Source organism: Pseudophryne corroboree, chromosome 1 (genome assembly GCF_028390025.1).
Source record: "Pseudophryne corroboree isolate aPseCor3 chromosome 1, aPseCor3.hap2, whole genome shotgun sequence".
Taxonomy (NCBI): domain Eukaryota; kingdom Metazoa; phylum Chordata; class Amphibia; order Anura; family Myobatrachidae; genus Pseudophryne; species Pseudophryne corroboree.
The window spans coordinates 580,585,083-580,612,671 of NC_086444.1; positions in this window are offsets into that span (position 1 = coordinate 580,585,083).

Below are 27,589 nucleotides of genomic sequence, written 5' to 3' on the forward strand. Positions count from 1 at the left end.
GTGACTGTAAAGGAAACAGGTGTGGGCGCGGCACTGCAGGCAAATCCCCCTGTGATGTGCACCAATAGTAAGTATTTGTACTTGCTTAGCATAATTTTTGTTCAAAACACCCGCATTCCAATAAACATGAATTCTGCACTATACGCCACCATAACGGCCCACCATAAAGTTTACTGTCACAGAGTGTATCTAGTGCAGGTGGGAGGAGGCCACAAACACGTACAATTACATCACTGCTTTTTCTTATATGCCCTTTTTTCCTTCTTTTACTCCCCTTGCAGTATATACAGTTCCCAAGAGGAAACACAAAGTCACCAAAGTGGAGCTTGCTGCACAGGCAATGACCAAGGTGCTGCATGAAGAACTGCGCGACATGGATAACAACATGCAGCAACAGGAGGATGCCTGCCAACTCCGTTTTATAGAGGCGGAGTGATGCAGCAATCCTTCATAACACAGATAATGGGACACCAAGAATACATCTTGTGTGACTACCAAGACCGGCAATTTCAGTTCCTGGAATGCATCTTGCTCTGCATTCATGGTACCTATATGTACCCAGCTATCAAGGCTCCTCCTGTCCCCAAGCACAGTTACCCCCCCCCCCCCCCGTATTCCAGAGGTCCCTACTATGACCCCCCTAACCCTAATCCATCATCTGCGGATTACAAAGTATATAGGCAATTGCCATAGGCAGTCTTTGCCTTGGACTGTTTATTTAACTTTGATATTTTTGGGCTGTTATAAGGTCACAATTTTCATGTTTGTGGTTGGGGGGGGGTTGGGTTTGGTTTTTTTTGTGTTTTATATTAATATGTTTACTATGTGTTCCCCACATGTTATAATTTTATTCCAAGTTTTACTCTATATAACATCTCGTTAAGGTGGGTACAAATGGTTTCCCTAATGAGTTTGGCACTAGGGGAATGTTACCCATCAAAGGCCTCCGAATGTACACTAGAGTGTGTCACTTCAGGGTCCTTCACAGTCCACTCCTCTGGAAACTGTTCCTTCTGCAGCTCAAATATGTTGTGAAGGACACAGCAGGCCGCTACTACATGGGGCATAAACTTGAGGTCAACATCATTCCTCTTCATGAGGCAGCGCCAACGTCCTTTTAGGCGGCCAAAGGCATTCACCACCATCCTTGCCGAACTCAGATTGGGGGTATATGCCACTTGGATGGGAGACAGCTGCAAATGCTGGGTGTACCCCTTCATTAGCCAGTGCCGCAAAGGGTAGGCTGCATCCCCGATGATGTGGACTGGGATGTCCACCCCATCCACAGTCTTGGATTTCTGTAAAGAAATATAAGAGTATGAGTATTACTTGATTGCTGAAACAGGTATGGAGGTGAAGCAGGTGACAGCAATCTACAGTGACTCCTATTTCAATAAACCTTTTAAAAAGAGGAACACCTATAGGCCACACATATTCAATAACAATTGACAGGCAAAAGTGAAATCTGGCAAACCATTTCAAGAAACATTGGGGGGGGGGGGGGAGGAATATATATATATATATACATATTTATTTTATTTTTACCTCTCTGGGAAAAAGCCATCCTCCCTGCTTGTCCTCTGCAATCTTGTACAAATTGGAGTTGGCAAGAACACGAGCGTCATGTGCTCGCCCAGGCCAGCCAATATATACATCAGTGAAGCTAAAAGACAGTTTTGAACAATTTTTAGAACAATGAAAGGTACACTTCATTAAGAAAAAAAAATGGACACATTTGCTTACCAGTATTTATGGTCGACCACATACTGTAAAACAATGGAATGCCATCCCTTGCGGTTATAATAATCCGCCGGGTTGTCAAGGGGGGCAATGATGGGCATATGGGTCCCATCGATGGCACCGGCACACTGAGGGTACCCACGCTGCACAAAGCCTTGGATGGTGCTGCCCTTTTGGTGAGCAGATAAACCTTTGGTATAGGGTATCCAGTTTAACCTTCGTCACCTGGTGTAGAACACTGCAGACAGTGGAGATCCAAACACCGAACAATCAGGAGATTGTGCGGTACTCTCCTGGCATAGCATACTACCACAGCACAATCACCAGTCTCCACCTTGGCTGGATGGGTGTCCGGTAGTGGGTGGTCTGCATAGTAAGTGCAGCAGTGAGTAGGTCCAGCAGGTATTGGAACATTGCATGCGACATGCGAAAGTGGGTCATCCACTGCTTATCTTGATAAGCCTCCACAGTCTCCATGAAAACATCACCATGAGGGCGGTCTCTGGTCCACATTCTTTGCTCGGTCGCGGTACTCATTCACATAACAGAATCCAGGGTCTGCTAAATCAGGGTTCTCCTCCTGCACAAATACTGGCGCCGAGTCCTGGCCCTCTCTGCCAAAAATAAAGCTCTCCTCCTCCAGGTATAACTCTGGACTATAGAGCACAGAGTCAGAAGCTGCATCAGACTCTCACTTGCTGGGTCAAACAGCAGTAAAGGCCAAACAATCAGTAACACAGGCATACACAGTGGTACTCCATCGGCCATGATTGCTGCAATGAGGTGAGTAGGCCTGCCCTCCCTTCCTCTCTCCCTCCCTCTCTCTAATAACCTCATCTTTGTGGGCCTAAAGAGGCCATTTTTAATGACATTCTCATAAAATGCAGGGCCATCCCGGGTTCAGTATGAAAGGTGCCGACCTGGAACGTCCTGGCTCCAAATGCTGGTGTAAACGGGGCCCAACCCGTGAATGTCCCTGCATGATCCCGGGACCGTATTCCCAGGTAAGTCTGACCAGTGGCAACTTGGAGAAACCAGTTGCCAGACACTTCTATGAATCTCGGCACTCACTCGCCACTCTGAAAAGTATGGTGATTGATAGAGTTGAACCACCAAGAAGGGGTGGAAATCGAGCAAAACTTTTGCTGAAACGTGAAGCAGCCTGGATTCATCGATTGGACACTTTATGACCGCGTGGTCTCAACACTGGAATATACTATAGTATCTTTCTGGATTAAATAGTGGTCCTTATATGGACATTGTGATGGTGGCTTATTTATCCATTGGAACATCTGGAATAATTTATAACATATATATTTTTTCCTATTTTATTTTTATTATCTTGTTCTTTTTTATTTTTTTATTTTCATCATTTTTTTCATTTTTTATGAGTATGCTCCTTTTTTCGGTCTAAGCTATTCCCTATATAACGGTCTGTGACCTGATTTTTTTTCTAATTTAGTTTATCTATTTGGATAATTATCAGTAATGTTGATTTCTATATGTACTTTGTAGTACTATATAGATTATTTGGATTGTATGTTAGTGGTCCCTTTGGTTCGACTATATACCATACAAGTATTGTCTCCATAAAATTTTAGGTTTTCTTTACCTACTTGTCTCCTGGGCTTGTGAGCTTGCTGATATTATATCTATTTAATTATGTATAGAATAAGATCTTTTGATACAGTTTTTGTTTAACTCTTTAGCGTTTATACAGAGTTTGATATTGACAACACGATTGCTCACTCCTTGGTGCGCTGATTAAGACGCCAGTGACTGTATATACCGCGTAACCATGGTAACGCTAAAACTTCCGGTCAGCTGATCCGGAAGATGCGTTCCACTAACAGGAAGTGTGGCACGCAGTGGAATGCACGCCGCTGTACTCCTGTCTCAATAAGGTGCACGCGATCGCGGCTACCAGCCCGGGATAAAACTAGGTATTTGTGAATTTAAGTGTCACTTTGGTATGTTTTTTAATCTGTGCATTATGTATTTATATTATCTGTAATGTTTTTTCTATGGGGTGTGGAGGAGTTGCTATGATTGATTGGTGGGAGGGCATATGTGGGGTATATAAACTGGATCTGTTCAATATATGGCTATCTTGACAAAGGTCTACATTGAGACCGAAACGTTGTTCTGATTATTTCCTGCTGATGGTCTGATTAAATAACTTTTCACTATTTGAAGACTGGTGAGTGCTCCTGCTTTTTTGTGTATATATATATATATATATATATATATATATATAGATAGATAGATAGATAGATAGATAGATAGATTTAGTCAATCCAATGGTTTTACTCAGCCATCGATGGCATAGAACCATTGTCTGTCTGTCATCGATAGCAAAACCATCAGCCATCGGTAGTTGACAACTATCGATGGTCAAAGGCCATCCTTAGCTACAGATCAGTGCAGGAGACCAGGGGTGAAGCAACATGCAGAGGAGTGAAAAGGACACTGAGCTAGTCGGGAGATTTATAAGTGATTCCCCTGTGAGGCTGCGACTACAAAATGGGGGAGGTGGCCACACAACTTCAATGCCAGTAACTACAACCTGGATGTAATGATAAAATGCTGCCAAAGTAAGCAGTTAGCACTGATTCCAGCCCCAAGCTGCTTCTTACTCACAAACATCTGCACTTGTAGAATCTGTACTTCCTGTAAACCCCCCCCCCCCTTAGTTTTCACATAACCCCCTTCCAGCTACACCTGCCGCCTGCCTCTTCAATCATCCTAGCTTCTTAGCATTTTCCAGCTGGCTGACTTAGTAAATATCTGCCCTCCTTGCCTCACATACAGTAGAGCTGTCAGTTTCTGACGGAGGGGAGAGAAGAATTGGTACGGGAGATCGTGCCTTAGTTTGCCAATGCCTGTCAGCTGCTTGACAGGTGCAGCAAACAGCGGAGTGGGGAGAGCACCTCACGAGCCTGGCATCTCCCTGCATTGCGCACCACGCTAAGCAGGTAGCGCCGTCTCTGTCTGCCTTTTATATCTATCACTATTGCCTGGTCAAATAACAAGTAAAACAGTCTTATCTTTTAAAGCACTTTTACCACCAGCAACTTGGTCGGACCTGGGTATGTGAGATTTGTGCCAGGGAGTCTTAAGCCAGCAAGTGATCTTTTTGTGCATGGAACTATTACCTATTTATTGAATTTACATCCTAGGGCAGGAACCTAAATGGAGTAAAACTGACTATTATTAATCATATGTTATCAACTGGAATGTCTCACTAAAGTTATCTATGATTTGAGGTTTGCTTTTATTAATCACCTGTCTATTGTTATTATCTTTCAAATAAGAAATTGCAGCTCAATGAATAGACCATATTTGTGGTATATGTGTCTGACACTAACCATGTTATACTGTAGGAAGGAGAGTGATTTAAGAGGACAGCTATTAACTACTTTCTGCAAATGTTTGTAACATATGCTGATCATTGCATGAGCTCCTTATTCCTTTTGTGTTTGTATGATCATATGTTTATATATTTCATGTTTAAGTTATTTGATATTAAATCATTATCGATAAAATCTCTTTGTAACATTATAGAGAATGGGTTTATTAATGAATACCGTATTGGCCACAGTTAACCTGTACTACTCTAGATGGGCCAAGTGGTTCTTATCTGCCATCAAATTCTATGTTTCTATGTACTCTGTTCTTGTTAAGTGATTTAGATACAGCTGACATGTAGGAAAGAAAGGACAGTTCTGTGTCAAGGATGACAAAACAGAGATGTCAGGTCGATAACTACTGTTGGCTGGTGGAAATATTAATAATTCTGTTTTTAAAAGACTGAGTTTGAGGTGCCAAGATGACATCCAAAAGGAAATGGCAAAAAGACCTTCAGGAAATTGGGCTAACACGGATGGTGAGAGATCGAAAGATGATACTGAAATCCAAAAGAGCTTATTAGTTTTAAATGTGGTTTATGTTTTTAGTCAGTTATGGTGCCATATTTTTTTATCTACCCCTTCTAGATATTTATATTACTATTGCGCACATTTTCTCTCCTCCACCCTCCTATATACTGTATATTTAATAATGATTTGATGCCATTTTCCCCACTGAACCCATATTTTATTGATTTTGTGACTTTTATCTCGTCCAACCCACTCCATACATACTGTATGTTCATAGTGAGAAGAAGGGCTTTGTTTTCCTGGTAGTTAGGAGGTGAAACTTTAAAACGGTACTCGCAGTCAGTAAACCGACTGACATGCTCTACACTGACTGTCAGGAACGTTTTAAAATGTCACCTCCAAGCCATCAGGAAGCCGTGGCTTACAGAAACCGCTGCTGACTAAATAAAGCTCTTAGTGTAATTTTATCTCTTTGGTCTCCTATTTTTTCTTTTATTAATTTGTTGACCAACCTACTTTATTTGTTAAAAGATTTGCTATAATTTCCCCTTCTCTGCTTCTCCTTCTGTTACTTTTTTGCTGATAAGTAGCCAATTACTCCATATACAGGTTATCCGCCATAATATATATTTTTTTTTTACAAATTTACTTTATTAATCACCCCTCAATGATTTAGCATCACTTTATGACTCCGCCCTTACCTCTAGATTTTTTTTAATGATGTTGCAACATAGGGCCCAATTCAGACCTGACTACTGCTGTACGTTTTCGCACAGCGGGCGATTATTGAACTACTGTGCATGCATATGCACCTCAATGCGCAGGCACATCACCAAACAGCAACAGGATAGTGGGAAAATTTTGACCGCACAGGTGTTCGCAAGGTGATTGACAGGAAGAGGACATTTGTGTGTGGTAACTGGCCATTTTCAGGGGGTGTTTGGAAAAAACGCAGGCGTTCCCAAGCGTTTTTCAGGGAGGGTGTGTGATGTCAGCTCCAGACCTGATCAGCCTGATTTCACTGTAGGAGTAAGTATTGAGCTACGCACAGACTGCACACACTACACAGAATGGGAAAAACATTCGATGGTGGGTGTGACGTGAACGGTTTTGCAGCTGTCTGCTGACTGAGGGGAATTTTCTCACAGCGTATACATGCAATCGCACACTTGCGACTATCTGATCGCAGGACAGTGTAATTTGCAGCACAGCAATCAGGTCTGAATTAGGCCTATTGTTTCTTACTCCCTACCCCCTTAACTACTTGCCTAGCACGGTCGCATCAGATGCGACCATGCCTGCAAGTGCTCTATCTGACCTGGTCGCACAGGATGCGACCAGTCAGATAAACAGTGTTAGCAGTGGCAGGGAAGATAAACTTCCCTCCTCTGAAGCGGTCAGAGGGACCGGAAAGGTCCCTCTGCCTCCATGCACTCTCCCTTACTGATTGCCGTGCTGCCAATCTCTGCTGATTGGTCAGCACGGCAGGACCCCCCCACTCCAGCAGCTGCAGACAATGGCAGCTGCTGGGGAAGTGTAAATTAACCCCCCCCCCCCTAAGCCCACCCTATGTACCTGGAGCTTGTCCCAGCTTTCAAAATGAAAGCCGCAATGTTTCCGATGGTCACAATGTTCCCGATCGATGTTTCGATGTTTAAAACAAATATTTTTTATTTTTTTTTACTAAAATCATTTTGGATAGGGTTAAATTCATGTTCTTCACCTAATTCACTCATAAAACCCCCTCGACAATTTCTTAGCTGTTTTTGGGGGGAAATTGTCAGTTAAGTGGTTAAATATATAGATTTTTTTTCATTTGTGCCAAAGTTTTCCCTGATCTTGTCCCCCTACTTCTTTGGTTTCTTTCATGATCTTCTTTCATCTTCACTCATCTTCTTCTCTTGTTTTACTATTTTTCATTTCCCTTGTCCAGCTGTACTGTTCTTCTTCACAGCTTATCTTTACTCTCAGCAGGACATCATTCAGACCCGAACGTAGCTGCCGTCTGTATGCAACGGCTGCATATGGCTGCTCTGCGCACACGCACCGGCTGCACCCTACACCTGGAAGGATGCGGCCGCAAAGTAATTGACAGCGGTGGCTGTTGGAGGGATGTCAATGCAACGTTCAGCGGGCGGGCTGAACAGCGGTGTGCCAGGAGCATTTTTGAGCACTGCATGGCGGTGGATCTCCTGACAGCACAGTCAGGCTGTGCTGCCTTGGGTCAACCTTAATTTAATACATATAATTGCAGATGCATCGGGAGGCGGTGCCACACATGTTGGGTGGCCTTGCCCTGTGCTGGGCGGCCCCAAGCATGTGAGAAGATGGACGCAGATGTGGCTACATATGTAGCAATCTGCGTCCATCTCTGATTCAGGTCCTTTAGACACTGTAAAGTAAGCATCTGGCACCCAGGTCACATGCACTTACCCCCCCCCCCCCCAACAAAGTAATTTCACCATTGATGTGAGAAAATGAGAAATTACATTTGAAAGGGATATAAAGGATGACTTGATCTTTACATGACTGTCAGCAATATAACTATTGTTTAAATACTGTCAGAGAAACCTTCTCTACTGTTAACCAATTGATTAGTTAGGTAGTCCATATAAAGTGTCCCCAACCCCCATTATAGCTGGATAAGGTTTACAATGTTCAATTAGAACTTCCAAAGCAGCACTTGCAGACTGATTAACCCTTCTGCACTACACAGTGTAAGACCCAGTCCAGTGAACTACCTAAACATCACAGGTTGATCCATACTGGCACCTCTGGACCAATACCTGGAACAAATCACCTTGCTGTAGGGGCCCTAATGTGTAGCAGCATTCTGTTTAAGGAATAATGAATCATACAGTTTGCCCAAGTACTGTTTAAACAACTTGCACAAATTACTTTGGAAATGTCTTGGACTCACAGAGTGAATTACAAAGACTCTACTGTTAAGAAGGCTATGGCAACTACAATAACCGCTTAACTGACTAATATTTATTGCAGAAACTGTTCAGCTCAGAAATTGTCAGGGTTTTTTTTATGATTGAATTAGGTTAAGAACATTTATTTAAAGTGCATCCAATATCATTTTATGTACACAAATATAACCATTTAAAACAATAAAATTTCAATAAATATCAGTACAAACATCGATGTTAGAACATCTTGACCATCAATAGTTGGACCATCACAACTTAAATTTCCCAGCACCAGATCCTCTCTGCAGCTTTGGGGCTCCACAAGGAAAGTGATGGCAGCTTCTTTTTACATTTCCCCAGTGGTTGCTATTAATTAGTCCATGTGACTATAGAACTGTAAATGGCTTAAAATTGGCCCAACTTGGCCAACAGCCTAATGGACCCATGTATATTCGATACTTTATTTTCCATTCTAGTTTTATTTAAATATATTTATTTTATTCACTGTTTTTTACATTACTTTCATGCATTATATAACATTGTCGAGCAGCAATATTGACAAGCTTTGATTACTTCAAGATTATTGTTGCAGTAGTTGGATTTTTGTTGAGATACCGTAATTAATAAAAATAAATTGTTGTTGTGTCTCCCTACTTTGATCTGATCCAGTTGTAAAGCTCTTGGGAAGTTCCAAGCAGCTGTGACCTGGTACCAGAGTGATTGTAATAAAATATATAACATTTTGTATAACATGGAACGATGTCACAGGATGTACTGTTAGCTATATTCTATTTGAGCATGCTTGAACTTGTTGAACTACAGTTAAAATTAAGCACTGAAAAATTTGTATGTAAAATTTTATAGGTCAGGGGAGGAGAGGTAGATTATAGTTTTATCAGCATAGAGATAATAAGCTCACCTAAGGAGAAAGTAAAAAAGGAGAATAGAAAAGATACAATAACTAGTGATGAGCGGGTTCGGATCCTCGGGATCCGAACCCGCCCGAACTTCACCTTTTTTTACATGGGTCCGAGCGACTCGGATCCTCCCGCCTTGCTCGGTTAACCCGAGCGCGCCCGAACGTCATCATCCCGCTGTCGGATTCTCGCGAGATTCGGATTCTATATAAGGAGCCGCGCGTCGCCACCATTTTCAAATGTGCATTGAGATTGATAGGGAGAGGACGTGGCTGGCGTCCTCTCCGTTATATTAGAAAAGAAAAGAGTAAACTGAGTGACTTAGTTATAATTGTGGGGAGGATTGGGGATGGGGAGCAGCTGTTAGGGAGTACAGTGCAGGGTTTACCACCAGTGAGTTTAATCCTTTGTTTCTCTACATGAAAAAAACGCTCGACCATATCTGTGCTCAGTGTGCTGCACTGCTGCATGATATATCTGTGCTGAGTGCACTGCTCAATCTGCCTAATTGTGGGGACTGGGGAGCAGTTATAGCAGGAGTACAGTGCACAGTTTTGCTGACAGTGACCACCAGTCCAGTATACGTTTGTCTGCCTGAAAAACACTCCTGTGGTGGTTTTATTTTTTTCTTCATACTAGTTTAGCAGTCTGCTGACAGTGTCCACCAGGTCCGTTATATACAGTATATTATTATATATATAAGCAGTATGGTAGGCCACGGCTGTACCTACCTCTGTGTCGTCAGTGCACTCGTCGTCCATAAGTAATATAATACTATACTATCCATCCATCTACATTGTATACTTGTGGTGGTTTTTTTTTTTCTTCATACTAGTTTAGCAGTCTGCTGACAGTGTCCACCAGGTCCGTTATATACAGTATATTATATATATAAGCAGTACGGTAGGCCACGGCTGTACCTACCTCTGTGTCGTCAGTGCACTCGTCGTCCATAAGTAATATAATGCTATACTATCCATCCATCTACATTGTATACCTGTGGTGATTTTTTTTTTCTTCATACTAGTTTAGCAATCTGCTGACAGTGTCCACCAGGTCCGTTATATACAGTATATTATATATATAAGCAGTACGGTAGGCCATGGCTGTACCTACCTCTGTGTCGTCAGTGCACTCGTCGTCCATAAGTAATATAACACTATACTATCCATCCATCTACATTGTATACCTGTGGTGGGTTTTTTTTTCTTCATACTAGTTTAGCAGTCTGCTGACAGTGTCCACCAGGTCCGTTATATACAGTATATTATTATATATATAAGCAGTACGGTAGGCCACGGCTGTACCTACCTCTGTGTCGTCAGTGCACTCGTTGTCCATAAGTAATATAATACTATACTATCCATCGATCTACATTGTATACCTGTGGTGGTTTTTTTTTTCTTCATACTAGTTTAGCAGTCTGCTGACAGTGTCCACCAGGTCCGTTATATACAGTATATTATATATATAAGCAGTACGGTAGGCCATGGCTGTACCTACCTCTGTGTCGTCAGTGCACTCGTCGTCCATAAGTAATATAATACTATACTATCCATCCATCTACATTGTATACCTGTGGTGGTTTTTTTTTTTTTCATACTAGTTTAGCAGTCTGCTGACAGTGTCCACCAGGTCCGTTATATACAGTATATTATTATATATATAAGCAGTACGGTAGGCCACGGCTGTACCTACCTCTGTGTCGTCAGTGCACTCGTCGTCCATAAGTGATATAATACTATACTTTCCATCCATCTACATTGTATACCTGTGGTGGTTTTTTTTCTCTTCATACTAGTTTAGCAGTCTGCTGACAGTGTCCACCAGGTCCGTTATATACAGTATATTATTATATATATAAGCAGTACGGTAGGCCATGGCTGTACCTACCTCTGTGTCGTCAGTGCACTCGTCGTCCATAAGTAATATAATACTATACTATCCATCCATCTACATTGTATACCTGTGGTGTTTTTTTTTTTCTTCATACTAGTTTAGCAGTCTGCTGACAGTGTCCACCAGGTCCGTTATATACAGTATATTATATATATAAGCAGTACGGTAGGCCACGGCTGTACCTACCTCTGTGTCGTCAGTGCACTCGTCGTCCATAAGTAATATAATACTATACTATCCATCCATCTACATTGTATACCTGTGGTGGTTTTTTTTTTCTTCATACTAGTTTAGCAGTCTGCTGACAGTGTCCATCAGGTCCGTTATATACAGTATTTTATTATATATATAAGCAGTACGGTAGGCCATGGCTGTACCTACCTCTGTGTCGTCAGTGCACTCGTCGTCCATAAGTAATATAATACTATACTATCCATCCATCTACATTGTATACCTGTGGTGGTTTTTTTTTTCTTCATACTAGTTTAGCAGTCTGCTGACAGTGTCCACCAGGTCCGTTATATACAGTATATTATTATATATATAAGCAGTACGGTAGGCCACGGCTGTACCTACCTCTGTGTCGTCAGTGCACTCGTCGTCCATAAGTAATATAATACTATACTATCCATCCATCTACATTGTATACCTGTGGTGGTTTTTTTTTCCTTCAGACTAGTTTAGCAGTCTGCTGACAGTGTCCACCAGGTCCGTTATATACAGTATATTATATATATAAGCAGTACGGTAGGCCACGGCTGTACCTACCTCTGTGTCGTCAGTGCACTCATCGTCCATAAGCAATATAATACTATACTATCCATCCATCTACATTGTATACCTGTGGTGGTTTTTTTTTTTCTTCATACTAGTTTAGCAGTCTGCTGACAGTGTCCACCAGGTCCGTTATATACAGTATATTATATATATAAGCAGTACGGTAGGCCATGGCTGTACCTACCTCTGTGTCGTCAGTGCACTCGTCGTCCATAAGTAATATAATGCTATACTATCCATCCATCTACATTGTATACCTGTAGTGATTTTTTTTTCTTCATACTAGTTTAGCAGTCTGCTGACAGTGTCCACCAGGTCCGTTATATACAGAATATTATTATATATATAAGCAGTACGGTAGGCCACGGCTGTACCTACCTCTGTGTCGTCAGTGCACTTGTCGTCCATAAGTAATATAATACTATACTATCCATCCATCTACATTGTATACCTGTGGTGGGTTTTTTTTTCTTCATACTAGTTTAGCAGTCTGCTGACAGTGTCCACCAGATCCGTTATATACAGTATATTATATATATAAGCTGTACGGTAGGCCACGGCCGTACCTACCTCTTGTCACGATCCGGGTATCTGGACACCATTACCTGCCGTTTAGGTGTCTTCTGAGACTGGCCCAGCGTTCCAAATCCGGATCTCATCTGTGTCAACACTCTGCACATCCCTCCTGTCATTCTGAGACACTACCACAGCGGCGCCATGTTTGAATCCAACATGGCGTCTCCCATCCTCTGCGGCCTCCACCGCCATTCCTGTGTTATTGCTGCGTGCTCTCAGAGTGATTTATCATGCCTCCCACAGTCTCCGCTGTCCTTCATGTGTCTCAGCATATAACTGTCATCTGGCGTCTCCTGTCCTCCGCGGCCGGCGACGCCATTATCATTATGTTTGCACATTTCATTTCAAACCAGTTTTCCCTCCAGGTTCCAGCATGGGCGCAGCCATGTTGGATTTGATCACATGCTCCAATTCCTCCAATGCACCGTCGCTGGAATCTGCATAATTGCCCAGCCAATGCCTGCATAGCAGCAGGTATAAGTATCCTGTGTCTGGGCCAGATAGATGTCAGTGCTTTGAATGTCATACCTTGTTCCAGTCTCTCTCTCCTGTGGCTTGTTTCTCCAGGTTCCAGCTCCTGTCTCCAGCATCCACAAAGAGACCCACACCTGCTTTCCATCCTGCGGTGCAGCCTGACTTTGCAATCCTCTGTGACTGATCCAGCTTTCAGCTATTACTTTGTTTGCTTCCAGCTTCCAAGCTTTCAGCTATTAACCCATCTGTTTCCAGCAACCTGCTTCCAACAGAATTCAGCCTCCTTAAAGAGCCGGTGTTCTCCCAGCGGATTTCTACTTACCAGCAGTATCCACTACCACTGGTAACCACTCTTCATTTCATCTGTTTCCACGCACCCTAGCATCTTTCAGTTTTAACTCCGTGTCTCCACCATCTGGCTGGTTCCGTCCAGTGACTCCTACAGTGCATTCCAGTTACCAGCATCATCTCATACACCTACTGGCGTGTTCCTCGGTTGTCTCCACTACTACAGCCTGGCCTGGTAAGGTTATTCTACCCAAGGACTATAACATCCGTTCTGCAACCTACCAGTGCCCTGTTATACCTTTTATGGTTTAGTGATCCAGGAACTGTATTATCTGCCACTGCTAATACTGACTGTGACCGCTGTTGTGATTAGACGGAGTCTGTTTAATAAACTTTCATTTGACTTTTAACCTGCTTGTCATGGTCACACCTTCGGGTTTCCTTCCACACTTACATGTCCAGGGGTCTGATTAAACCATCTAAGTTTAACTTCATTCCAGCTCCTACAACTGAGGCTTCCTCCCGTCAGCCTAAACCCTCAGTTGTGACAGTAAGCACTGACCATATGAATCCAGCCGGAGACCAGGATCAAGCGGCTAGACCTATGCAAGAACTGGCAGCCAGACTCGAACATCAGGAGGCTGCACAAGGTCACATCATCCGCTGTCTCCAGGATCTCTCTACTCGGCTGGATGGGATTCAGACGACCCTCCGTGGACCTGGCACGTCTGGTGCATCCACCACAGTGACTCCAGCTGTAACCCCACCCACCTTGCCCATTTCCATACCACGTCTTCATCTTTCAACGCCAGCAAAATTTGACGGATCTCCAAGGTTCTGCAGGGGATTTCTTAACCAATGCGAAATCCATTTTGAGCTTCAATCTGGCAACTTCCCCAGTGACCGTACCAAAGTTGCTTATATTATTTCTCTCCTCAGTGGCTCAGCCCTTGATTGGGCATCACCGTTATGGGAGAAGTCTGATCCCCTGCTGTCCTCCTATACTGATTTTGTAGCATCATTCAGGCGCATCTTCGACGAGCCGGGCCGGGTTTCCTCTGCTTCATCTGAGATTCTCCGTCTACGCCAGGGAACACGTACTGTGGGACAGTATCTTATACAGTTCAAAATCCTGGCATCTGAACTGGCCTGGAACGACGAGGCCCTGTATGCTGCATTCTGGCATGGCTTGTCAGAAAGCATTAAAGATGAGTTAGCTACCAGAGACTTGCCTTCTAAGTTGGATGAGCTAATTTCACTATGCACGAAGGTTGATCTACGCTTCAGAGAGAGAGCAACCGAGCGAGGAAGATCATCCGTTCCTAAATCTTCTGCTTCTCCTACTCGTCAACCATCTCCATCCAAGGATGAGCCTATGCAAATTGGTCGTTCCCGTCTATCTCCCGCTGAGCGCCAAAGACGCCTCTCCGAGTCTCTATGTCTCTACTGTGAAGCTCCGTCGCACACTATCAACGCCTGTCCCAAACGTTCGGGAAACTCCAGATCCTAGCTCGCCAAGGAGAGGGCCGGCTAGGAGTAATGATCTCCTCTCCATCTCCTCATGATTGTAACCTCCCAGTGTCGCTCCAAATTGCTCAACGTTACAGGAACATCATTGCCCTCCTTGATTCCGGAGCAGCTGGGAATTTCATAACCGAAGCTTATGTTAAACGGTGTTCCCTACCCACCGAGAGACTGTCCTCGTCCATCTCTTTGACTGCCGTGGATGGCAGCAAGATTTTTGACGCAATCATTTCCTTAAGGACTCTTCCAGTTCGTCTGAGAGTGGGAGTTCTTCATTCTGAGTATATTTCTTTTTTAGTGATTCCAAGAGCCACACATCCAGTGGTTTTAGGCCTTTAGGCCTTCCACAACCCATCGATTGACTGGACGACTACGCAAATACTGGCATGAGGTCCATCCTGTGCTGAGACTTGTTTAGCCAAAGTTCTTCCTGTTTGTTCTTCCTTCCCCAGGTCATCTGATGTTCCGCCTCCTCCATATCAAGACTTCACGGACGTGTTCAGTAAAGCCTCTGCTGATATCCTTCCTCCTCATAGAGAATGGGACTGCCCAATCGACCTCATTCCAGGGAAGGTTCCACCGCGAGGAAGAACTTATCCGTTGTCTTTGCCTGAGACACACTCCATGGAAGAGTACATCAAAGAGAACCTGGCGAAGGGTTTCATCCGACCATCTTCTTCTCCAGCCGGCGCAGGCTTCTTCTTCGTTAAGAAGAAAGACGGTGGTCTGCGTCCGTGCATCGACTACAGAGTTCTGAACGACATTACCGTCAAGAACCGATACCCTTTACCCCTGATTACCGAGCTCTTTGATAGAGTTAGTGGTGCAACCATTTTCACAAAGCTGGACTTGAGGGGTGCCTACAATCTCATCCGAATCCGTGAGGGTGACGAGTGGAAGACCGCCTTTAACACCCGTGATGGACATTATGAGTACCTCGTCATGCCCTTCGGATTGAGCAACGCTCCAGCAGTCTTCCAGCACTTCGTGAATGAGATCTTCAGGGACATCTTGTACCGCCATGTCGTGGTTTATCTAGATGACATCCTCATCTTTGCTAATAATCTCGAAGATCATCGTTTCTGGGTAAAAGAGGTTCTTTCCCGTCTCTGTGTCAATCACTTCTATTGTAAATTGGAGAAGTGTGTGTTTGAAGTTAAAACCATTCCGTTTCTAGGTTACATTGTGTCCGGTTCCGGACTAGAGATGGATCCTGAGAAACTCCAAGCAATCCAGAATTGGCCTATACCCTTAACCCTCAAAGGGGTCCAGAGGTTCTTAGGGTTCGCCAATTATTATAGAAAATTTATACGAGACTTTTCCACCATTGTAGCGCCTATCACTGCATTAACCAAGAAAGGTGCTAATCCGTCCAAGTGGTCCGAGGAAGCTACGCAGGCCTTTCACCTTCTGAAGCAACGGTTCATCTCTGCACCAGTTCTGAAACAACCCGACACCGACTCTCCTTTTATCTTAGAGGTAGATGCCTCCTCCGTTGGAGTAGAAGCAGTGTTATCCCAGAGGGCCAAAGATGGACATCTACATCCTTGCAGTTTCTTCTCCCGGAAGTTCTCCCCAGCTGAGCGCAACTATGCCATTGGCGATCAGGAGTTGCTGGCCATCAAGCTCGCTCTGGAGGAGTGGAGATACCTGTTGGAGGGAGCTTCCCACTCAATCACCATACTTACCAACCACAAAAATCTTTTATATCTCAAAGGCGCACAATGTCTGAATCCTCGTCAAGCCAGATGGGCACTTTTCTTCTCTAGGTGTGACTTTAAACTCCAGTTCTGTCCGGGTTCTCAGAATCGTAAGGCCGATGCCCTTTCCCGCTCATGGGAGCAAGAAAATGAGTCCGAGTCTGCAGACAAGCATCCTATTATTAATCCGTTGGCATTCTCCACGGTAGGGATGGACTCTACGCCTCCACCAGGGAAAAGTTTTGTTAAGCCAGTTCTAAGGAAGAAGCTCATGCATTGGGCCCATGCTTCCCGTTTTGCTGGACATACAGGCATTCAGAAAACCCTTGAATTTATTTCTAGGTCCTACTGGTGGCCAACTCTGAAGAAGGACGTTATGGAATTTATTGCCTCCTGCCCAAAGTGTGCCCAACACAAAGTCTCCCGCCAGTCACCTGCGGGGCAACTGGTTCCATTATCTGTTCCCCGTCGACCATGGACCCATTTGTCGATGGACTTTGTTTCCGATCTACCTATCTGCAACAAGTTTAATACCATCTGGGTGGTAGTAGACCGGTTCACCAAGATGGCACATTTCATCCCTCTCACCGGTCTTCCGTCAGCTTCCAAGTTGGCTCAAGTATTTATACAAGAGATCTTCCGACTTCACGGTCTTCCTGAAGAGATCATCTCGGATCGTGGAGTACAATTTGTAGCCAAATTTTGGCGAAGTTTGTGTCAAGCCCTCCAAGTCAAGTTAAAGTTTTCCACGGCTTACCATCCTCAGACCAATGGTCAAACCGAGAGGGTGAATCAGGACTTGGAGGCCTTCCTCCGTATATATGTGTCTTCCTCTCAAGATGACTGGGTTCAACTCCTTCCTTGGGCCGAGTTCAGCCACAACAATCAATACCATTCCTCATCTTCTTCTACACCATTCTTCATTAATTATGGATTCCACCCTAAAGTCCCAGAATTTCAACCGCTTCCCGCAACTTCTGTTCCAGCAGTGGATGTCACCTTGCGTCAGTTTTCAAATAACTGGAAGAACGTCCGTGCAGCCCTGCTTAAAGCCTCATCCAGGTATAAGAAGTTTGCCGATAGGAAGCGTAGAGCGGTTCCTGCTCTCAAGGTGGGTGATCGTGTGTGGTTGTCCACGAAGAATTTGAGGTTGAGAGTTCCCAGCATGAAATTTGCACCTCGCTACATCGGTCCCTTCAAGATTGAACAAGTCATCAATCCTGTTGCCTACAGATTACAGTTACCACCCTTCTTGAAAATACCCAGGACATTTCATGTTTCCTTGTTGAAACCGCTGATCCTGAATCGGTTTCATTCCGCACTTCCTCCAGCTCCCAAAGTTCAGACTCAACGGGGAGTCGAGTACGAGGTGGCCAAGATTTTGGACTCACGTTTCCGTTACGGTCAGTTACAGTATCTCATTGACTGGAAGGGCTATGGTCCTGAAGAACGCTCTTGGACCAATGCCTCAGACGTCCATGCTCCTGCCTTGGTCCGAAATTTCCACACAAAGTTTCCTTTAAAGCCTAAGAAGTGTCCTGGGGCCACTCCTAAAGGGGGGGGTGCTGTCACGATCCGGGTATCTGGACGCCATTACCTGCCGTTTAGGTGTCTTCTGAGACTGGCCCAGCGTTCCAAATCCGGATCTCATCTGTGTCAACACTCTGCACATCCCTCCTGTCATTCTGAGACACTACCACAGCGGCGCCATGTTTGAATCCAACATGGCGTCTCCCGTCCTCTGAGGCCTCCACCGCCATTCCTGTGTTATTGCTGCGTGCTCTCAGAGTGATTTATCATGCCTCCCACAGTCTCCGCTGTCCTTCATGTGTCTCAGCATATAACTGTCATCTGGCGTCTCCTGTCCTCCGCGGCCGGCGCCGCCATTATCATTATGTTTGCACATTTCATTTCAAACCAGTTTTCCCTCCAGGTTCCAGCATGGGCGCAGCCATGTTGGATTTGATCACATGCTCCAATTCCTCCAATCCACCGTCGCTGGAATCTGCATAATTGCCCAGCCAATGCCTGCATAGCAGCAGGTATAAGTATCCTGTGTCTGGGCCAGATAGATGTCAGTGCTTTGAATGTCATACCTTGTTCCAGTCTCTCTCTCCTGTGGCTTGTTTCTCCAGGTTCCAGCTCCTGTCTCCAGCATCCACAAAGAGACCCGCACCTGCTTTCCATCCTGCGGTGCAGCCTGACTTTGCAATCCTCTGTGACTGATCCAGCTTTCAGCTATTACTTCGTTTGCTTCCAGCTTCCAAGCTTTCAGCTATTAACCCATCTGTTTCCAGCAACCTGCTTCCAACAGAATTCAGCCTCCTTAAAGAGCCGGTGTTCTCCCAGCGGATTTCTACTTACCAGCAGTATCCACTACCACCGGTAACCACTCTTCATTTCATCTGTTTCCACGCACCCTAGCATCTTTCAGTTTTAACTCTGTGTCTCCACCATCTGGCTGGTTCCGTCCAGTGACTCCTACAGTGCATTCCAGTTACCAGCATCATCTCATACACCTACTGGCGTGTTCCTCGGTTGTCTCCACTACTACAGCCTGGCCTGGTAAGGTTATTCTACCCAAGGACTATAACATCCGTTCTGCAACCTACCAGTGCCCTGTTATACCTTTTATGGTTTAGTGATCCAGGAACTGTATTATCTGCCACTGCTAATACTGACTGTGACCGCTGTTGTGATTAGACGGAGTCTGTTTAATAAACTTTCATTTGACTTTTAACCTGCTTGTCATGGTCACACCTTCGGGTTTCCTTCCACACTTACATGTCCAGGGGTCTGATTAAACCATCTAAGTTTAACTTCATTCCAGCCCCTACAACTGAGGCTTCCTCCCGTCAGCCTAAACCCTCAGTTGTGACACCTCTGTGTCGTCAGTGCACTCATAGTCCATAAGTAATATAATACTATACTATCCATCCATCTACATTGTATACCTGTGGTGGCTTTTAGTTGTGCGCAAAATATGGAGAACAAAAATGTGGAGGTTAAAAAAATAGGGAAAGATCAAGATCCACTTCCACCTTGTGCTGAAGCTGCTGCCACTAGTCATGGCCGAGATGATGAAATGCCATCAACGTCGTCTGCCAAGGCCGATGCCCAATGTCATAGTACAGAGCATGTAAAATCCAAAACACAAAAGATCAGTAAAAAAATGACCCAAAAATCAAAATTAAATTAGTCTGAGGAGAAGCGTAAACTTGCCAATATGCCATTTACGACACGGAGTGGCAATGAACGGCTGAGGCCCTGGCCTATGTTCATGGCTAGTGGTTCAGCTTCACATGAGGATGGAAGCACTCATCCTCTCGCTAGAAAAAAGAAAAGACTTGCGGCAAAAGCACAGCAAAGAACTGTGCGTTCTTCGAAATCCCAAATCCCAAAGGAGAGTCCAATTGTGTCGGTTGCGATATCTGACCTTCCCAACACTGGACGGGAAGAGCTTGCGCCTTCCACCATTTGCACGCCCCCTGCAAGTGCTGGAAGGAGCACCCGCAGTCCAGTTCCTGATAGTGAAATTGAAGATGTCAGTGTTGAAGTACACCAGGATGAGGATATGGGTGTTGCTGGCGCTGGGGAGGAAATTGACAAGTAGGATTCTGATGGTGAGGTGGTTTGTTTAAGTCAGGCACCCGGGTAGACACCTGTTGTCCGTGGTAGGAATATGGCCATTGACATGCCTGGTCAAAATACAAAAAAAATCAGCTCTTCAGTGTGGAATTATTTCAACAGAAATGCGGACAACTGGTGTCAAGCCGTGTGTTGCCTTTGTCAAGCTGTAATAAGTAGGGGTAAGGACGTTAACCACCTCGGAACATCCTCCCTTATACGTCACCTGCAGCGCATTCATAATAAGTCAGTGACAAGTTCAAAAACTTTGGGCGACAGCGGAAGCAGTCCACTGACCAGTAAATCCCTTCCTCTTGTAACCAAGCTCGCGCAAACCACACCACAAACTCCCTCAGTGTCAATTTCCTCCTTACCCAGGAAAGCCAATAGTCCTGCAGGCCATGTCACTGGCAAGTCTGACGAGTCCTCTCCTGCCTGGGATTCCTCCGATGCATCCTTGAGTGTAACGCCTACTGCTGCTGGCGCTGCTGTTGTTGCTGCTGGGAGTCAATCGTCATCCCAGAGGGGAAGTCAGAAGACCACTTGTACTACTTCCAGTAAGCAATTGACTGTCCAACAGTCCTTTGCGAGGAAGATGAAATATCACAGCAGTCATCCTGTCGCAAAGCGGATAACTGAGGCCTTGACAACTTTGTTGGTATTAGACGTGCGTCCAGTATCCGCCGTTAGTTCACAGGGAACTAGACAATTGCTTGAGGTAGTGTGCCCCCGTTACCAAATACCATCTAGGTTCCACTTCTCTAGGCAGGCGATACCGAGAATGTACACGGACGTCAGAAAAAGACTCACCAGTGTCCTAAAAAATGCAGTTGTACCCAATGTCCACTTAACCACGGACATGTGGACAAGTGGAGCAGGGCAGACTCAGGACTACATGACTGTGACAGCCCACTGGGTAGATGTATTGCCTCCCGCTGCAAGAACAGCAGCGGCGGCACCAGTAGCAGCATCTCGCAAACGCCAACTCGTTCCTAGGCAGGCTACGCTTTGTATCACCGCTTTCCAGAATACGCACACAGCTGAAAACCTCTTACGGCAACTGAGGAAGATCATCGCAGAATGGCTTACCCCAATTGGACTCTCCTGGGGATTTGTGGCATCGGACAACGCCAGCAATATTGTGCGTGCATTACATCTGGGCAAATTCCAGCACGTCCCATGTTTTGCACATACCTTGAATTTGGTGGTGCAGAATTATTTAAAATACGACAGGGGCGTGCAAGAGATGCTGTCGGTGGCCAGAAGAATTGCGGGCCACTTTCGGCGTACAGGCACCGCGTACAGAAGACTGGAGCACCACCAAAAACACCTGAACCTGCCCTGCCATCATCTGAAGCAAGAGGTGGTAACGAGGTGGAATTCAACCCTCTATATGCTTCAGAGGATGGAGGAGCAGCAAAAGGCCATTCAAGCCTATACATCTGGCCACAATATAGGCAAAGGAGGTGGAATGCACCTGTCTCAAGCGCAGTGGAGAATGATTTCAACGTTGTGCAAGGTTCTGCAACCTTTTGAACTTGCCACACGTGAAGTCAGTTCAGACACTGCCAGCCTGAGTCAGGTCATTCCCCTCATCAGGCTTTTGCAGAAGAAGCTGGAGGCATTGAAGGAGGAGCTAAAACAGAGCGATTCCGCTAGGCATGTGGGACTTGTGGATGGAGCCCTTCATTCGCTTAACCAGGATTCACGTGTGGTCAATCTGTTGAAATCAGAGCACTACATTTTGGCCACCGTGCTCGATCCTAGATTTAAAACCTACATTGGATCTCTCTTTCCGGCAGACACAAGTCTGCAGAGGTTCAAAGAACTGCTGGTGAGAAAATTGTCAAGTCAAGCGGAACGCGACCCGTCAACATCTCCTCCTTCACATTTTCCCGCAACTGGGGGTGCGAGGAAAAGGCTACAAATTCCGAGCCCACCCACTGGCGGTGATGCAGGGCAGTCTGGAGCGACTGCTGATGCTGACATCTGGTCCGGACTGAAGGACCTGCCAACGATTACTGACATGTCGTCTACTGTCACTGCATATGATTCTCTCACCATTGAAAGAATGGTGGAGGATTATATGAGTGACCGCATCCAAGTAGGCACGTCAGACAGTCCGTACGTATATACTGGCAGGAAAAAGAGGCAATTTGGAGGCCCTTGCACAAACTGGCTTTATTCTACCTAAGTTGCCCTCCCTCCAGTGTGTACTCCGAAAGAGTGTTTAGTGCCGCCGCTCACCTTGTCAGCAATCGGCGTACAAGGTTACTTCCAGAAAATGTGGAGAAGATGATGTTCATTAAAATGAATTATAATCAATTCCTCCATGGAGACATTCACCAGCAGCAATTGCCTCCACAAAGTACACGGGGACCTGAGATGGTGGATTCCAGTGGGGACGAATTAATAATCTGTGAGGAGGGGGATGTACACAGTAAAAGGGGTGATGAATCGGACGATGATGATGAGGTGGACATCTTGCCTCTGTAGAACCAGTTTGTGCAAGGAGAGATTGATTGCTTCTTTTTTGGTGGGGGCCCAAACCAACCAGTCATTTCAGTCACAGTCGTGTGGCAGACCCTGTCGCTGAAATGATGGGTTCGTTAAAGTGTGCATGTCCTGTTTTTACAACATAAGGGTTTTTGGGAGGGCCCAAGGACAATTCCATCTTGCACCTCTTTTTTCTTTCATTTTTCTTTGCGTCATGTGCTGTTTGGGGAGTATTTTTTTGAAGGGCCATCCTGCGTGACACTGCAGTGCCACTCCTAGATGGGCCAGGTGTTTGTGTCGGCCACTAGGGTCGCTTAGCTAAGTCGTCACACAGCTACCTCATTGCGCCTCTTTTTTTCTTTGCGTCATGTGCTGTTTGGGGAGTATTTTTTGGAAGGGCCATCCTGCCTGACACTGCAGTGCCACTCCTAGATGGGCCAGGTGTTTGTGTCGGCCACTAGGGTCGCTTAGCTTAGTCGTCACACAGCTACCTCATTGCGCCTCTTTTTTTCTTTGCGTCATGTGCTGTTTGGGGAGTATTTTTTGGAAGGGCCATCCTGCCTGACACTGCAGTGCCACTCCTAGATGGGCCAGGTGTTTGTGTCGGCCACTAGGGTCACTTAGCTTAGTCGTCACACAGCTACCTCATTGCGCCTCTTTTTTTCTTTGCGTCATGTGCTGTTTGGGGAGTATTTTTTGGAAGGGCCATCCTGCCTGACACTGCAGTGCCACTCCTAGATGGGCCAGGTGTTTGTGTCGGCCACTAGGGTCGCTTAGCTTAGTCGTCACACAGCTACCTCATTGCGCCTCTTTTTTTCTTAGCGTCATGTGCTGTTTGGGGAGTATTTTTTTGAAGGGCCATCCTGCGTGACACTGCAGTGCCACTCCTAGATGGGCCAGGTGTTTGTGTCGGCCACTTATGTCGCTTAGCTTAGCCATCCAGCGACCTCGGTGCAAATTTTAGGACTAAAAATAATATTGTGAGGTGTGAGGTGTTCAGAATAGACTGGAAATGAGTGTAAATTATGGTTATTGAGGTTAATAATACTATGGGATCAAAATGACCCCCATATTCTATGATTTAAGCTGTTTTTTAGGGTTTTTTGAAAAAAACACCCGAATCCAAAACACAACCGAATCCAACAAAAAAAATTTGGTGAGGTTTTGCCAAAACGCGTTCGAACCCAAAACACGGCCGCAGAACCGAACCCAAAACCAAAACACAAAACCCGAAAAATATCCGGTGCACATCACTAAGTCAATAACAGAACCTTGGGGAACACCTACTGGTAGTGGAAAAGGAGCAGAAGTAGAGTTATGAGAGGAGACAGAGAGCAGTCAGAGTGGTAGAAGGACATCAGTGAGAGTGCAGTATCACACAGACCAAAGTATTTTGACTTTGGTAGGATGGTCCAAAGCAAAATAAACTGAGAGGTCAAGGATAATGAGCAGAGAACAGTGAGCCTTGGATTTGGCAGCATTTTATTTGATTCCCAACTTTAGTCAAGGCAGTTTGTGCATAGTAAAGGGGGCAAAAGGCAGATTGAAGTGGGTCAACTGTGGAGTGACAGGGAAAAAAAGTACTAAGGAAGATGTAGACAATCCCCTGAAAGAGCTTCAAAGAAAAAGGGAGTAGAGCGGAATAATGGAGAGTATTTAGAGAGAGCATCAATGGGTCAGTTTTCTAAGAACAGGTGAGGCAAGGGCATGCTTTAATGGCTTAATGGGAAAAAGGGAGAGGATGGGGTGAGGAGGACCAAGCAGGAGTTGATCTTCTGAAATCACTGGCAGAGTGTGGTGTGGGAGGATGGGAGGAGGGCAAAGGAGAGAGTAAAAGGTAGCAACAGTAGGGAGTAAGAGATAACAGTAGCTGGAGAACTTAGATGAGATAAGGATTTTGTAATAGACTGGAGAGGGAAAGGGCAGCACTTGTGGAGGAGAGCACACATTTGAAATGGATGTAGTCTGCATTGGAGTGTAATTTCCTTTTGTTTTACTTAGTGTTAGGCACGGCGGTGTTCGGCCGTGCCCTGACAGAGCAGCGGTCACGGCCGCCGCGCCTCTCTCTCTCCCTGCTTCCGCACGGCGCCTAGCAATGCCAGGACGCCGTGCGCGCGATAGCCGCCGGGTCCCTGGCAACGCTAGGACGCAGTGCGTGCAGGGCCGCCAGGTCCATGGCAACAGGGACGCCACAGGTGGACCGCGTTCCCCGTTGCCATAAGATTACTCACCTGTTCTCCCCTGGTCGTGCAGCAAGGCAGCTGCACGACATTTATCAATTAGGCTCTTTACTGCCATTGGAGGGTTCCCTGTTATATGCCTCCTCAGTGTCTCACACAAACGCCGGTGATATGTATGCTATTCCTGCCTTGTAGAAGTTTGTTCCTCGTCAGCTGCATCTGGTTGATCCTGCTCCCTGCCCTCTTGTATTCTGAAGTTGTGAAGCCGGTCCTGGGAATCCTTCTGGTCCTTGTGAACCTGTTACTGTCATCTGAGGTTCTCGCCCGGTTTCGTGAGTAGCGGCTTCTGCCGCGTGTTGCGGCCTAGGCCGCTTAGTATTTGCGTTTCTTTGAGTTGGTGCTTTTGCGGAGGTTTCCGCTTTCACTGTCCTCCCCGGAACTCGGCGGTGCCGTGTGGGGGAGTGGACAGTGGTATCCTTTGTAGTTCTTTTCCTTTGGCGGCGTGCCGCACATACGTTTAGTTTTCAGGTAGTTAGTAGCCCCTAGCTTGGTTGTTTCAGTTAGAGGTCCCCTTGTTATTACCAAGTCTCAGTTCACGCTTTGTCTCTCTTTAAGACCTGGGGGCATCGGAGTTGGGAAGACCTAATTCACCCTTCAAACGCGGCTGCCGTGGGCCCAAGAAACCATAGTCGTTCAGGCGTGAATTGACAACACGGGTAAGACAACGGAGGTAGGGTGCTAGGGGCTATTTCCATTCCATTTCCCTATCCCAGCATCACGTCCTGGTGCTCTGGACTCACTGCATAAGATCTCCCCTGTCCTGAGCATCAGGATCGTAACACTTAGTGGTTTGCAGGTATATGGGGCATTTAGAATTGCAAAAACAGACACACATTCCCCATCAGTTGGCAAAGGACCAGCAAAAGAGACATGCATCCTACATAATACAGTACAATAATAAAATGCAGAGGACACACATTTGCAAATATATTATATAACTCCTGCCATGGTAAGACACGTCTGCTCAGGTTGTGAAATGCTTCATAAAAAATAGCCCAGATCTTTGAGGGGGTTGACTCTCCCTCACTGCCAAACTCAACATGCAAAGGCTTTATATGTGTTAGTTCTGGGTTTATATAAATCCCTGCTCTTTCCTATCTGGTATGTAGATTTTGCACACTTATGGAGCAAAAAATACTAATACAAGAGGAGATAGCAAGATTACCAACTTAAGCCCATCAATATGGGCCTAATGTAAATGCAAAGATCTGGCAAGAGATTACAGATGGAGTATATTTGGAGGCGCACATGGTCAGAATTTGCACATCTGTGCAAATGGTCAGATATTTGATATACATGTGTCTGAGGACCTTAGAACCAATGAATTTGAATATATTAATGCAGTGATTCCCAAACTCTGTCCTCAAGGAGCACTAATGGTCCAGCTTTTAAGTATATCCATGCTTGGCCACAGATGACTTAATTAGAACCTCAGTCAATATGATTTAACCATCTGTGCTGAGCTATGAATATACTTAAAATCTGGACTGTTAGTCTACTTGGGGACTGAGTTTTGGAACCACTGGTTAGTGTTATCCTTATAATTAACTCATAAAACTGTAATGATCTGTGTTGACATCATACAGTATGTTTTATAGTATATATGCACTTGTGCAGTGTCAAAACTGAAATACATAAAAAAAAATGTTTTATTTATATGTATAATTCTAGATGGACTTGTGCATCAGACTGAGGACCAAACCAAGGAAGTGGCACAGTCTAGCAAGGAGAACTGGTCTATACCTCAGTCCTTGATGTTGACCCCAAAGGACTAGTTGTTAGTATGGTATATAGAAAAGCAGAACCAATAGGAATCTACTAAGCCTACCTTACCAACCACCTCATTTTGTGGCTTGTAATTTAAAAATGAAACATTCATTGTTGGCCTGTTTTCTGTGTGTCTTTCTGGAAAAAAATGCATAAAACCTATTTCTGCCTATTTCAGATGGGGATACGGTCATTAGGTCGACACCCCTTAGGTCGATAGTCATTAGGTTGACCACTATAGGTCGACATGCATTAGGTCGACAGGGTCACTAAGTCGACAGGGTCACTAGTTCGACATGTACTACGTCGATAGATCAAAAGGTCGACATGAGTTTTTCACATCTTTTACAAATTTTTGACTTTTTCATACATTACGATCCATGTGGACTATGATTGGGAATAGTAAACTGTGCTGAACACAGCAGTAGCGGAGCAATGCACCTTGCCCGAAGCATGGCAAACAAAGCGAGCCATGTGAGGGGACACGGTGCACTAATTGGGGTTCCCCGTCACTTTACGAAGAAAACTACACCTAAAAAGGTTAAAAACCTTTTGACCTGTCGACCTAGTACATGTCAACCTAATGACCATGTCGACCTAATGATCCTGTCGACATAATGCATGTCGACCTATAGTGGTCGACCTAATGACTGTCGACCTAAGTTGTGTAGACCCAACGACCCATACCTTTACAGATGAGGTGTCAAACTCTCCAGCTGTTTGTTTGGAGGTTACAGCAGCACAAGAAAGACTACCAGCAACATCATCTGT